We start from the raw sequence: 12875 nt of genomic DNA on the forward strand, positions 1-12875 counted from the left end.
CCCCAAGGACAAAGACTCCACATCTTCACTGGACAACTTGTGCCGGTTCATGGTCACTCTCAAAGTAAAAAGTGTTTCCTGACGTTCAGAGGAAATGTCCTGTGCTTCAATTCATGCCCATTGTCTGTTGTTGCATCCCTGGGTGCCACTCAAAAGAGCCTGGTTCTGCTTTCTCTACACTGTTCCCATTCTTGGTTTAGTCTTTGTTTCTAGATTTGCATAATAGTTTTCTAAAATGTGTATGAGTTCTTCTGTCTGCCTTTGTCTCTTGTTCACTTTGATTTTCCAGCTTGTTTGCCCTGAAATTAATCTTTGAAGTGCCAGTTTTTGCTACATGCTTCTTGAATTATAATATAGTATGCATGCCTATGATAATCCTAAATTAATATCTTCAAGAATTTTTCAAAAAGACTATTGGGATTGCATAATCTTGAAATGTTCTGTGAGTGAATTTAGCTCTTGCTTAATTGTGATCACCTATTAGTGCTGGATCCTGAGCATATTGTATTCTAGTAAAACAGAGACACATCAAGAAAACAAAATGAGAAGGAAATTCTGCAGTTTTCTTTCTGTTGCATGATGATCAGAAGTGAATTTCTGTGACTGGGGAGGCGGAGAGGGAGGAAAAAAGGAGAGAATTTGAAAGAAAACAGACTAATTTTGATTAGACTTGCAATTGAAATAATATAAAATTACCATGCTGACATCTTTGTTGATTTTAGAAATAAACATTGCAGTACTGGAGTCTATAATTAACATTACTGTGGATTGCTTCAATGCAGTGTATTTAGCTGTGGTCTTAAATGGGAATATGACCAAAATATGAAGCAACAGAACCTAACAGAAATAGATGTGCTATACACACAGAGACACATGCTAGCATTTGGTATAGGCACTGTTTCTCTGATCATCAGCATGGATCCAAAACTATTTCAGCTACTGATCTCATGTATTATAGTTTATTAAAATAAGGAAATGGACATGGTGACTAAGAGGCCCTTTCATTTTTATTTAAGTCTGTACCTATTGCAGTAGCTTCCTGCTCACAGATTTTTCAAGTAGAAAAAGGGCTCATCCTCTTCCCTTTAAACTGTCATTTAGTACTTTGGTCTTTCCTGACTAATTATTCCTTCTAGACATTTTTCCATCAAATTCTTTCCATCTGTCTGTCAAATAATCAAGTATCTGGACTTCTCAAGAGAAGGTGCTTATTTTCAGGATTTCATGTCAACATTAAGAAATCCAGAATATACACAGTGAGAACAGAAATGGCATACCTTCAAAAACTTGTTTTGGGTCTGGATAAGACAGAGTTCACTTCTCCCACAGAAGCCCTCCCAGTTCTGTGCTTTGTTTTGTTGGGCAGAAAGGTGTTGGCAGCACACCCATGTTTTGGCAGGTGCTGAGCAGCACTGGCACAGCATCAGAGCTGCCTCTCCATCATTTCCCCCATCACCAGTAGGCTGGGGGTGGGCAAGATCTTGGGAAGGGACACGGCTAGGACAGCTGATCCAGACTGACCAAAGGAATATAACTTTCTGTGTCTGGTCAGAGGAAAAAGCTCAAAGGAAAGAAGAAGGGAGAGAGAATTCCAAACAGAGTCATCCCACCACCGTACTGTCCTTCCTATTTTATAGCAGTAGATAGTAGGTAACTTTTTTTTGAATAAGATACTGGGAAACTTCAACAACTCTGAAATAACTCTGAAACACAAGAGTGCATTTAAAAGCCCATGAGTGATAATACAGAGATTACCAAATTTTGGTCATCTAGACAGACTGAAAACAGAGAAATACATTGTTCAAATTCTGAATTATCCAAAGGAAATAAGACCAGAGACACTAACGTGAGGATAATAACTATTGATCAATTCAATAAGTAATTGATGATGGAGAGAAAAAGCTCTTCTGGTTCCTTCTTCAACTAAACTCTGTGGCAAGCCATAAGATTTAATAAGGCATCCAGTGCTAATTTTAAGGATGGTGGATTGACAGGTGTTATTTCATTTATTGATAGCCCACATTTTAAAATAGGCATTAAAACTTAATGTGCCTACCACCACTAGATGCCAATAAGTATTTTCTTTCTAAAGAGTTCATTCTTCTCATGGTAAATACTTCTAGATTTTGAAGAGCTCATGTCAATATGCTCTTCTATTTGATTTAGAAAGATTTATTTAATCTTTTACTTGAATGCCTATTTCAGCACTTCTTTGTAGCTCTTTTTTATTCAAGGAGTAAAGGAGAGAAACACACATATTTTTGAAGGACTGAAAAGTCATGCTAGATAAAGGAGACAAAAACCAGAGAAAAAATCTCTATCTTTCAAGTGATTCAGAAGGATGACCCGATAGCTAGAGGTTGAAAATAATAATTAAAGAGATAAATCCAACCTTGGGTAAGCAAAAGCAGTGTATTGTAGCAGTTTCCAGATCTTTTCACATCAATATGAGGTGTATGCTAGAAAGAAAAAGTGCAGACCAGCAGTTTGGAAAAAAAACAGCCAAGAAAGATGATTCTATTGATAAGAATATCAGTAGGAAAAGGGTCATAAACCAGTCTGAAGGTAAAATCAGATGCACACTTTTGTTGTAGCCAGTAGAAAAACTCCAGATGGGTTATATTTGCACCAATCCTTGGACCAGGAAGGCAGAAAGAATTAAACACTCAACTCCTTGAATAGTAAGGTCCTCATTACACTTGATCTTACAGTGCCTGGCAGCAACTGTTTAATGAGGCCTAACCAGGCATTTCCTTCTCTCTAATGTTTTTTTTTCTCAGGCAGCCAAAGTTCAAGAGCTGATTAGCTCAAAAAGGATTAACTCTGCTCAGTAGAAGCCACTGCCTATCTGGTCTTGATCCCAAGGGAGAAAACAGTGGTATTTGTGACACTGTAGAACAGTTACACAAGTTTTGAGCTAAACATCCACTGCACACACACTTAACTTGTCTTTACACCCACCCTGAGCCAGAATTCAAGAAAACTGCACAGGTCATGGTTGTCAGCCATAGTGGACAATTGAGGAGGCTGTAAAGAGTATTTTCCTGGTTTATTTGTTTTCAGATGGCAAAAAAAAAAAAAAAAAAAGAAAGAAAACAACAACCCACCAGTGCTGGTGATGGTTCAAAACAAGACAGGTATAGTCCCATTGTTGTTGCAAATCAAAACAGCCAGTTTTGAGTTCCTGTCAGGCACTTGTGCTGAGCTAATAGCTGCCTAGAAGTTCCCTGCCTGCACAGTAAAGCTAAAATCTACATTGTCAAAATGTATCTGTATTGCTGCAAAGGGCAAATAAGCCAGAGACTGAACTTCAAATCTGGCGTAGGATGTGAGGTAATTTTACCCCTGTACTTTCCATTGGTTTCCCTTGTGATGCCTGGAATTTCTTCCTTGAACTTTTTAGAAAATCTTACTCAACACATAAAATTAGTCAGCTCACAGGAAGATTTCAATGAATATTAAACATATTTGTCCATGGGCCTGTGTTGTCCAGCTGGAATTGGAGATAAGTTCTATGACCCTGAGTGCTGTGACCCTGGTGTACCTTACTTCTTTACAGGGAAACAGATAGAGACCGCAAAAAACAAAAACAAAAACAAAACAAAAAACAAACAAAACAAACAAACAAACAAACAAAAAAAAAGACATATCCAGGTTGTTAATGTTTGGGGTTTTTTTCCCAAGAGAGGCACTGTTTTCCTGATTGGAAAATGGAAAGAAACTCCCTCTGCAAATAATCAACAGCCCAGAGATTAGTACATCCATGTGACACAAGGAAGATTCAAGTATTTCCTATGGAGATCAACAAGTTCTTTTATGTGTCTTCTCTGGAACTGTTATGTTACATGGAAATATTCAGACATTATTTGGCTAGAAATATGATAGTTTTGGGTTTGCCTGGTGGAGGTTGAACAACCAGCTGGGATGGATGTTTCTGTGCAACGGTTTGTGTCCAAAGAGACTCTGAGTGGCTCACTGCTGAATAGCCAACAGGTGAACAGACATGTGCCACAGGGATGTGAACCTGAGTCTTTTTCTCCTAAACAAGCTTACTGCCCTTCAATCTACTTGGAGTGGAACATCTTTATATGCCTAGGAATTTAATCAGGTGGGATGTTAAACAACAGCTCATGCAGACTGACACTATTTATCACAACAGACTACTGATAGTAGTGTGTTAGCACCTTTCAGACTCCTAGACATCAATCAAACCCCATGAACAAGCAAGTCAATATTTATTCAGCATGCACCATCCAATTGCTTTGCCAGTGAAAGAAGCATTGCTTTGCAAGGATACACTAAGGATTAGTCATAGAATCCTAGAATAAGCTGACTTGGAAGAAACCCATAAGGATCATTAAGTCCAACAGCTGGCCTTGTGCAGGACACCCCAAGAATCTCACCATTTACCTGAAAACATTGTCCAAATGCTTCTTGAACTCTGTCAGGCTTGGTACCATGGCCACTTCCCTGAGGAACCTGATCCAGCGCTCAACCACCTCCTGAGTGAAAACCCTTTATCTATAATTTAGCAAAAACCTCCAGTTGTCCAACACAGACTGGATAATGGCCAAACCCTTTAGTATTCTCAATATTTTTCTTATCCTTGCATAACCAGAGAAGACACCCACATTTTCTGGATCTTTATAGAAAAAAAGGCACTAGGAAGATGAGTTGACATAATCAAAATAGATGTAATAATGGTACTGGAACTGAATGAAAATTCTATATAAGCTGAAATTTATTCAGTACTTTTCTCGAAATAAAAATCAGGTTTGGAATTGGTAGAAAAAGTCATACTGTGTTTCTTTCAAATTTGGATGTTGTCAACAATGTATAAAATCAAACTTCACTTCAGGAACGATATAAGCAAAAAAAAGAGGGATCTTGAAATATAGGAAAAAAGGAAACATATGGAAGTTAAATTTAGGGCAGAGGAAGTATCTCCTCTTGTCTCTTTCCATTGTTACCATAACAAACTGGAATATGAGGAAATGCACGTACTAAGTAACAATTACAGCAATCTTGAGTTCATAGCAGTTCAACATCAACCTGCTCAAACTTTTTTGTGGAGGATAAAATAATTAGATATTTGCCACCTTAATCATTACATCTGATTAATATTCATCTCTATCCAGCTCACAGGATATCTTCTCAGAGTACATACAGAAATGGGAACCATTTCAGTCCCCAGAAAATGGGTACTGAAAGGTAATCTCATATACCTCAGTTTCAGCTCTGCCATATCCTTGAAGAGCCCTAGCTTAGCACCTTGAAGTCTACAAAGCAATTCAAAGCACTCTTTCTGTATGATTAATGCAGTGCCAAAACCTGCTGCACTTATAGAGCACGTATCTTTGCAGCTTCCTGAAGGCTGGGATTGGACAGTATGAAATTTCTGGACCCAGTTTGTGTATTCCTTAGGTTTTAAGATAGCAATTTTTCAGGATTTTGTGCAACCATATGCAGTTAAAAATGTTGAATACCAATAAAAATGTTGCTTTTTAATCTCTGGTACTGAAAAGTAAAATTAAATGGTGTGAAAGGTGTAGTTGCATTAGGATGGAAATTTTATATGTTTTATTTGAATTTACTTTTAAATGCTGATCTAAGGATCTCCATTGTGTAAGATGCAGAAAACCATAGAATCATAGAGTCATAGAATAATTTGTATTGGAAGAGATCTTTAAGATCCTGTGGTTCCAAATCCCCTGCCATGGGCAGGGACACCTTCCACCTGACCAGGTTGCTCAAAGCCTCATCCAGCCTGGCCCTGAGCACTTTCAGGGATGAGCATCTATGACTTCTCTGCAGAAAATATTGACTCTAATCCAGCAGATCACTTGAGCAGACTTATATTTGCTAATTCAATGGTACCAATGGCTCTAATGTGATCCCAGAACTTAATGTTAAGTACATCTCCCAGGGCTTCATGGGGTTAGGACACAAATTTTCAGAACCTTGCTGTTTTTAATCACGTCAAATGAAACCCCTTCTGAACAACTTCTATTTGAAAAGAAAGAGGAAACAAATCTCAGCTGTAACTTGTGTGAGCTTCCTTACATATGTAGATTGTGTGCCAGATCTTCACATAAATTTTACCATTAAAACTTTTATAACAATATTTGGAGAGTTTTCAGATATAGAGAAAAATTCAGATAACTGAAATCAAAGTAAGCTAAGCTGTCATTCAATCTAAAATAATTGTCATCTAACTGTGGCCAGTTTCATTTTAGTATTACCACAATGTGATAAGATGTGCTCTTTTTGTGAATACTGTAAAATTCAGAAACAAAGTGTGCCTCCCTAGGAGAGAAAAAAAAAAAAAAAAAAAAAAGAATACAATGTGAGCACAAAATGCCAGAATCTAGTTTTCTGAGTATTGAGAATCTTGAAATTCAATAATAGATCTACTCAGTAAAAGAGATAAGTATGATTGTGATAGAAGTCTTGTAATATGCCAGTAAACACTGTGTGTCTTACTATATGATGAAGTTTGCATTTAATTTAAGAAAAGAACACATCTCTTTCTCCTTCATGGAATACAATTTGCATCATATATGGAAGCAGCTTTTTTCTTAAAGTATCAAAAAATGTTTTATCGAGTGCATGGCTGACCCCCTGTCTACTTTTATTTTGAGTATTAAATGTTTATCATTAACAGCTTTTTAAGTGCTGGAATAGACTAATTTTTATTCTTTGTTTTAATGTTGTTATTTGCTTGATACATCCAAAATGTATCAAATAGCTAAATGAAAAGAAAATTTATGGTGCTCTTCAACATTACTACATACAAGGTTTATGGTTTTAGTTTTCTAGGTGGTACTGGCAAAACCTTGACAGCTCCTACTACTTTCTTTTGCTCCACAACAAGGGCAGACTGGTGAGAATATTTAAATGGAATATAGCTATTTGAATTAGTCTGGTTTTTGAGTACTTCCATTTGCTCTTCCCAGAATTATAAATTAATTGACTTAGTTGTTTAACTAATAATTCTTATTTGCATCTCAGTTTCTTCACCTTTTTCCTTTTTCTCTGCATCACTTGGCTGCAACAGAGAGGCTGTTTTCTCTCTTGATTTCACTGATCCCCATCTGCATATAGTACTGACTGCCTTTATAAAACATCAGTTCCCTCTCATATGAAAAGGAAGAGAGATGTGAAGATGAGAATTTACTCCAAAAGACTTTTTTTTTTTTTAATGGTGAATCTTGAGATGAGATTTCCTCTTCTCATTTCCTTCTACTTCCAGTGCACCTGTGGTACCAACCACTCCCAGCTTTCTCATTTTTCAGTCAGCATTTCCTTGTTTTTTAATACTGTCTCTGATACACAAAATAATCTTATTGAAAAAAGAAGTCACAAAACAATGCACACAAAACAACGTTTGTTTTATGCTTCCTCCTTAAATACTCCTTTGCCAAAATATACAGTTAGGATCTCAAAAATGTTCTGATGTCCTGCCTTTTCTGCTAACCAGCATTTTCTCCTCCCTTGCCTGGACCTACATGCTGTCTCATACACTTCTCAAATGGGTATCACGCATCCCTGTTGCATGACCTGAACAGAGGTTGTAATCCCTATACTATCAATGGGAATGGAAGCAGGCTGAAAAAATAAACTTGGGAGCCAAGGATTTTAAATTTTGTGGACAATTTATGTTCTATGTACACTATCATACTGTGTCTATTTGCCACCTACCTTTAACTTCAGTGCCATTTTTTTTAAATGAGTGACTATGATCACTAATGAGGAAAATTTTATGACTGCTGAAAATAAGCAAGCACATTCCTAAGCTATCTAGGTGACATATGACAAAATCCTAAGGGATCAAGTAGTATGTAATTCTAAAAAAAAATCACTGTGGATTCTTGCTGGTGCCAAGTCTGGGACCTGTGCCAATGCTGTACCACCACCAGTCATTTCTTGAGCAGAAGCAGAACTGCCTGGACAGTTGAGTGTCCCCTGACTGGGAGCACGTACACAGCCCCACGTAGTCCTACTTGCACAAGGAAGGGTAGGATGTCCCTTTGATAAATTGTGTCCATCAAAGAGATTGTGAAGCTATATAATATCCCTTATCTAGGTGACCATTAGCAGAGGAGGTGCAATCCAAGGAAATGGCTCATGGCTTGGATGTATCATTACATCCTGATGAGGAAGCTAGGAGCAAACCAGAATGCCTCTTGATCTGCCGTGAGGAGAGAGCACACCGCGGTCAGTGCCTACTCACCTCGGCTTCCTGAAGTGAGGATGGCTCCTCTCCAACCTTGCACTAATCATAGCTTGAACACGCAGAGGAAGTGGGGGTCTGCAGGGAACAACTCTAGTTGTAAATAATCCTGCAGAAATTTCATTTCTCTCTTCTGTTCGAGGAAATGTGGCACATAGCTATCTGAATAGTGGTATAAGAAAATCCCTGAAATGTCAATTGAACCCATTGCTGGGAGGTATTTTTATCAATTTAATTTCTCTTTAATGTCACAAGAAAAGGCCGGAAGAGGGAGAGCAGAAATATAATGATTCTGCACTGATGTAAACAAACATAAATATTAGTGGACAAAAATAACACGTTTTGAAAACACTTTTATATCTTTAATTGCTATCAATTTGTATGGCCAAAATTTTGTTCTGTTTGTGGCATAATTAATCCAAATAATGTTATAATGCAAAGCTACACCAGACTTTTCCTGTTTACAAAGCTGTGGCCATTACTTTCAATTTTAACATTACATCTAAGCTGGCCGTTCCAAATGAAATTTCAAAATTGCTAAAAATAACCCTTGTGAAGTGAATTTTGTAAGCTAACCTTCTGGGAAAGTCACTCTGCTGCAAATGGCTTTGAATTTATTCCATTCATTTCCTTGCCTGAATTTTTATTATGGTTTTATTCAAACGTATTGTGTCTTGTCTACCTATAGTGTCAGTTTCAGTCATAAAATTGCTTGAACCAAATACGTAAAGCCACCAAAGACATGCAAATCTGGTAAGACAAAACTTCTCTAATTAATTTTTTTCAATATAGAAAATCAATATATTTTTTCAGTTATGGAAGGACCATATAAGTAAAAGAAGTTTGACTTCATTAAATCAGTAAAAAAATTATACTTTATTTGAAAATGAAAAATCCAGATGTGATACTGAAAATCACTGATACCAAAACCAAATACAAATTGCAGACAGATTGAAACCTTCCTTTACTCTTATTGAAAATTTTATACTGACCTGGTACACTATATGAAGATGTATTATTATAAACATAATTTTTTTGTTCTACATCTTCAATATTAGTGCAGTTTAGATCTGCAGTTGCTGTGACTTCACATGAAAAGACAGAAAAGATATCACAACCACCCTATCTGTGAGAATTCACAGAGGCTAAAGATACCTTTTGATAGGTAATGAGACCTGGGCTATACAGAAAGGCTGTGCCCAAGGATTCCAGCTTTTCTGCACTCTAACTTTATCCTATTTTTGAGACAAGTGCTTTTAAATGCTCCTTCAGAGTCACATGATTCTATTGTCCTGTAAGCTTCCTTTACTCACACATCCTCCAGGCTAATTGCATTTTATCTCTGACAAAGGATGCTGCACATCACATCCTTCCTACCTGGGGCTTTAGTCCAAGACCTTCCAAAGGAATAACATTCTCAACTCTCACCCGGAGAGGACACAAAGCAACACAGTAAGACTGAAGGGAAAGAGGGTCCTGCTGCCAAGGGTCACAGGGCATTGCCTGGCAGGAAACAGACACTCTGCATGTGACATCCTGCAGCATTTAGTTGGCAGGTGGGGAGGCTTGAAAGCTCACACTGCATCAGTGGAAGTATAGGAAGTATATGGACAGTACTCATGACTATCATCAAGATAGTAATGAGTATTTATTGTGTTCTAAGCCTACAGTTATATCAATCCTCTCCTAAAGCACCAAAGTATAAAAATGTGTTCTGAATTTAGCTAACGACCAAATTTGGTCTGAAGAGCATGTTGCAATTTCCTTCTGCTTTTCTTCCTTCATATATTTAAAGTGTTCCTTGCAGAAGAAGCAAAGAAGCAGTGAGTTTAATTTTTTATGCAGGTTGATTACAGAAGATGTATGAATACAAGTCAATACATGGATGAGTAGGATTGGAACATGAATGTCTCATTTATTTATGAGAACCCTTGCGTGCTGTGTACGTTACACATAGACAATACCTACTTACTGAGATAACTGGCAGGCTGAGATTTGTCCTCCATGTCAAAGCAGACTTTTGTTATCTCTTTTTTCTGCTCATGCCATGGGAAAAGGGTGTTGTGATCTGGTTTCCTGAGATAGCAAAGCTGTTGCCTGCTTCGTAAGTAGAAGAATCACAGAATCATAAAGGTTGGTAAAGACCTTTAAAGTCATCAAAATCCAACTGTCAACATAGTACCACTACCATGTTCACCATTACACCATGTCCTCAAGTATCATATCCACATGGTTTATGAACACTTCCAGGGATGATGACTCCACCTCTTCCTTGAGAAGTCTTTTCCAATGCCTTGCAAAACTTTCTGTGAAAAAATTTTTTCCTGATATCTAATGTAAAGCTTCTCTTTTGCATCTTAAGGCAATTTCCTTTTTTCTTTCAGTTGTTACCTGGGAGAAAAGACTGAGTCTCACCTGCCTACAGTCTCCTTTCAGGCAGTTGTAGAGAGTGAGCCTCCTTTTCTCCAGGATAAACACCTCCAGCTCCCTCAGCTGCTCTTCACAGGATTTGTGCTCCAGACCCTTCACCAGCTTGGCTGGCTTTCTCAGGACTCACTCTAGCACCTCAGTGTCTTTCTTGGATTAAGAGACCCAAAAATGAACACAGGATATGACATGTGCAGAAAGAACTCATCACTAAGAAGTTGCACTAAACACACTGTAGAGAAATTCCCAAATTACTTTTTTTTCTTTCTTCCACTTTTGTCTGCATTGGAAACTGACACCTATTTGATGAGATTTTATCCAGGAAACCACTGCACATTTTTGATACCTTGAACACATGGAGAATTAATCCCTTTGACTTAACTGCTCCCTGCTATTAGCACCTGTCAGTGGGGAGTCTAGATCAATTCCTAATGAAATCTTATTCTCCTTGTGGCTCTCCACGCTGTTGGTATTGAATGGCTAATGTGGCTCTAAGAGATGAAAATCTTTGGAAATGGGAACTTCATGAAGTACACAGAAACACATTAAAAGACAGAAGGGAAAGCTGAGAAAACATTAAATAATGAGATGCCACACAGAATGCTCAGCCCTCATATGGTAACCACTGCATACACATATCATGAGATAAAACATAGCTCAGTATTCAGAGAAATACTCTACCTCCTTTGTAGATTCCCTCCGCTACCAAGATTTAAGGACTGCTTTCATTGCTTACAGGGAGTTTTTGAAGATAACTAGTATTTTTTTTGTTCAAACATCTCCTTGAAAGGTTAAGAGGAAGGATAGTAAAGAGTGAATGTTAAAAATAATCAAAAGCAGGCAGCACACTTGGATACTGGACGCACAGCCAATATCACCAAATATATAGATATTGTTAGAACATCCTAATGAGGAAAAACACAGCAATGAACAAAGTCCTGAAAAGTAATAGAATATAATGTTTTCTGGGTAGCTCCAGTAACTTCAAATAGGTAAAGCAGGCATTTTTTTTAGTATTGGACAGTTTCACTTCTTCCTTAACTAATAGAAATTGGGATAAATCTATTGACTTTAAAACAATTAAATCCATTTGCACTGGCTTAAAATCTAGTTTATTGATTTTTTTTCCTCTTTTGTCAGAACAGAAGTAATTTTAGCTGAAGGAAACTAGTTGATTTTTAGCAAAATTACCATAAGAGAACAATGTAAACCTGGTTAATCTCTTAAAAAAAAAAAACTTTGAAAAGTGATTTCATTAGTGTTACAATGCAACAACAGCTGTGACTTTAGTCTCGGTGCGTGTCTTTTAAAATTATGTTTAGTTGTTTTACTTCATTTTTTCAGAAAACAAGGCCCTGTCCTAAAAATTAAAATTGCTGTTTCTTGGGTCTTGTTTTGTTTCAGCCAAAAAGGAGATATGAAAAGCAAGACAATAGTAAGATTGGCTGTTAATGGCAAGTAGATCCTTAAGGGATTCTTTCCATTCTACAAATAATTATTATTCTGTCTAGAAAATTTAGGATTCTAGTGTGGGAAACGCTACATAAAATAATTAGAATCGCTACTGCATTTTACAATATCTCAGTACCAGTGAAAGTTGCCAATAATCATCACTGTGCTGATTCTTAGATGGTGGCACATGCGCAGTAGCTCATGTTTCTGTTATGTTTAAAAATTGGCACATCAAACATAACAGAAACATGGGCTATCCCACATTGTCCAGACAGAAAAATGATATTACTTTGGAAGGAACTTTTCAGTAATGAGAAAGGAGTTGAGCCATTATACTAAATAAATAATCACCAATGAATTTCCAGAACTGGGATGAGCTTACGATTCAAAAGATTTTTTCTAAAAAGAGACAGAAATTCTTAGTGATCTCTTGAAGACAGGTGCTTTGTTCTGAAGTTCTTCCATTTGGTCTAAGGGGTGGGGGGAGGGGTATCGCTGTAAAATGACTTTGTCACCCCAGTAAAGCAATGAAAGAATACAGATATTCAGAATATGTAGCCACAAATTATACTGGCAGCATAAAAACAACCAAATCAGACATTTTGTTCTCATTTTTGTGCAAGCAATCACACGCGTATTAATCCACAGATGGGATTAAAGAAGAATCAGCATAATTTTCCCTAATCTCCCTATATCACAAATATTAAATTTCTCTCTCTTGTCCCTCTCAGAGCAAAGGATAACTTGCCCTTCTCTGACATAT

This window comes from Anomalospiza imberbis, chromosome Z (genome assembly GCF_031753505.1).
Source record: "Anomalospiza imberbis isolate Cuckoo-Finch-1a 21T00152 chromosome Z, ASM3175350v1, whole genome shotgun sequence".
In the NCBI taxonomy this organism is placed as follows: domain Eukaryota; kingdom Metazoa; phylum Chordata; class Aves; order Passeriformes; family Viduidae; genus Anomalospiza; species Anomalospiza imberbis.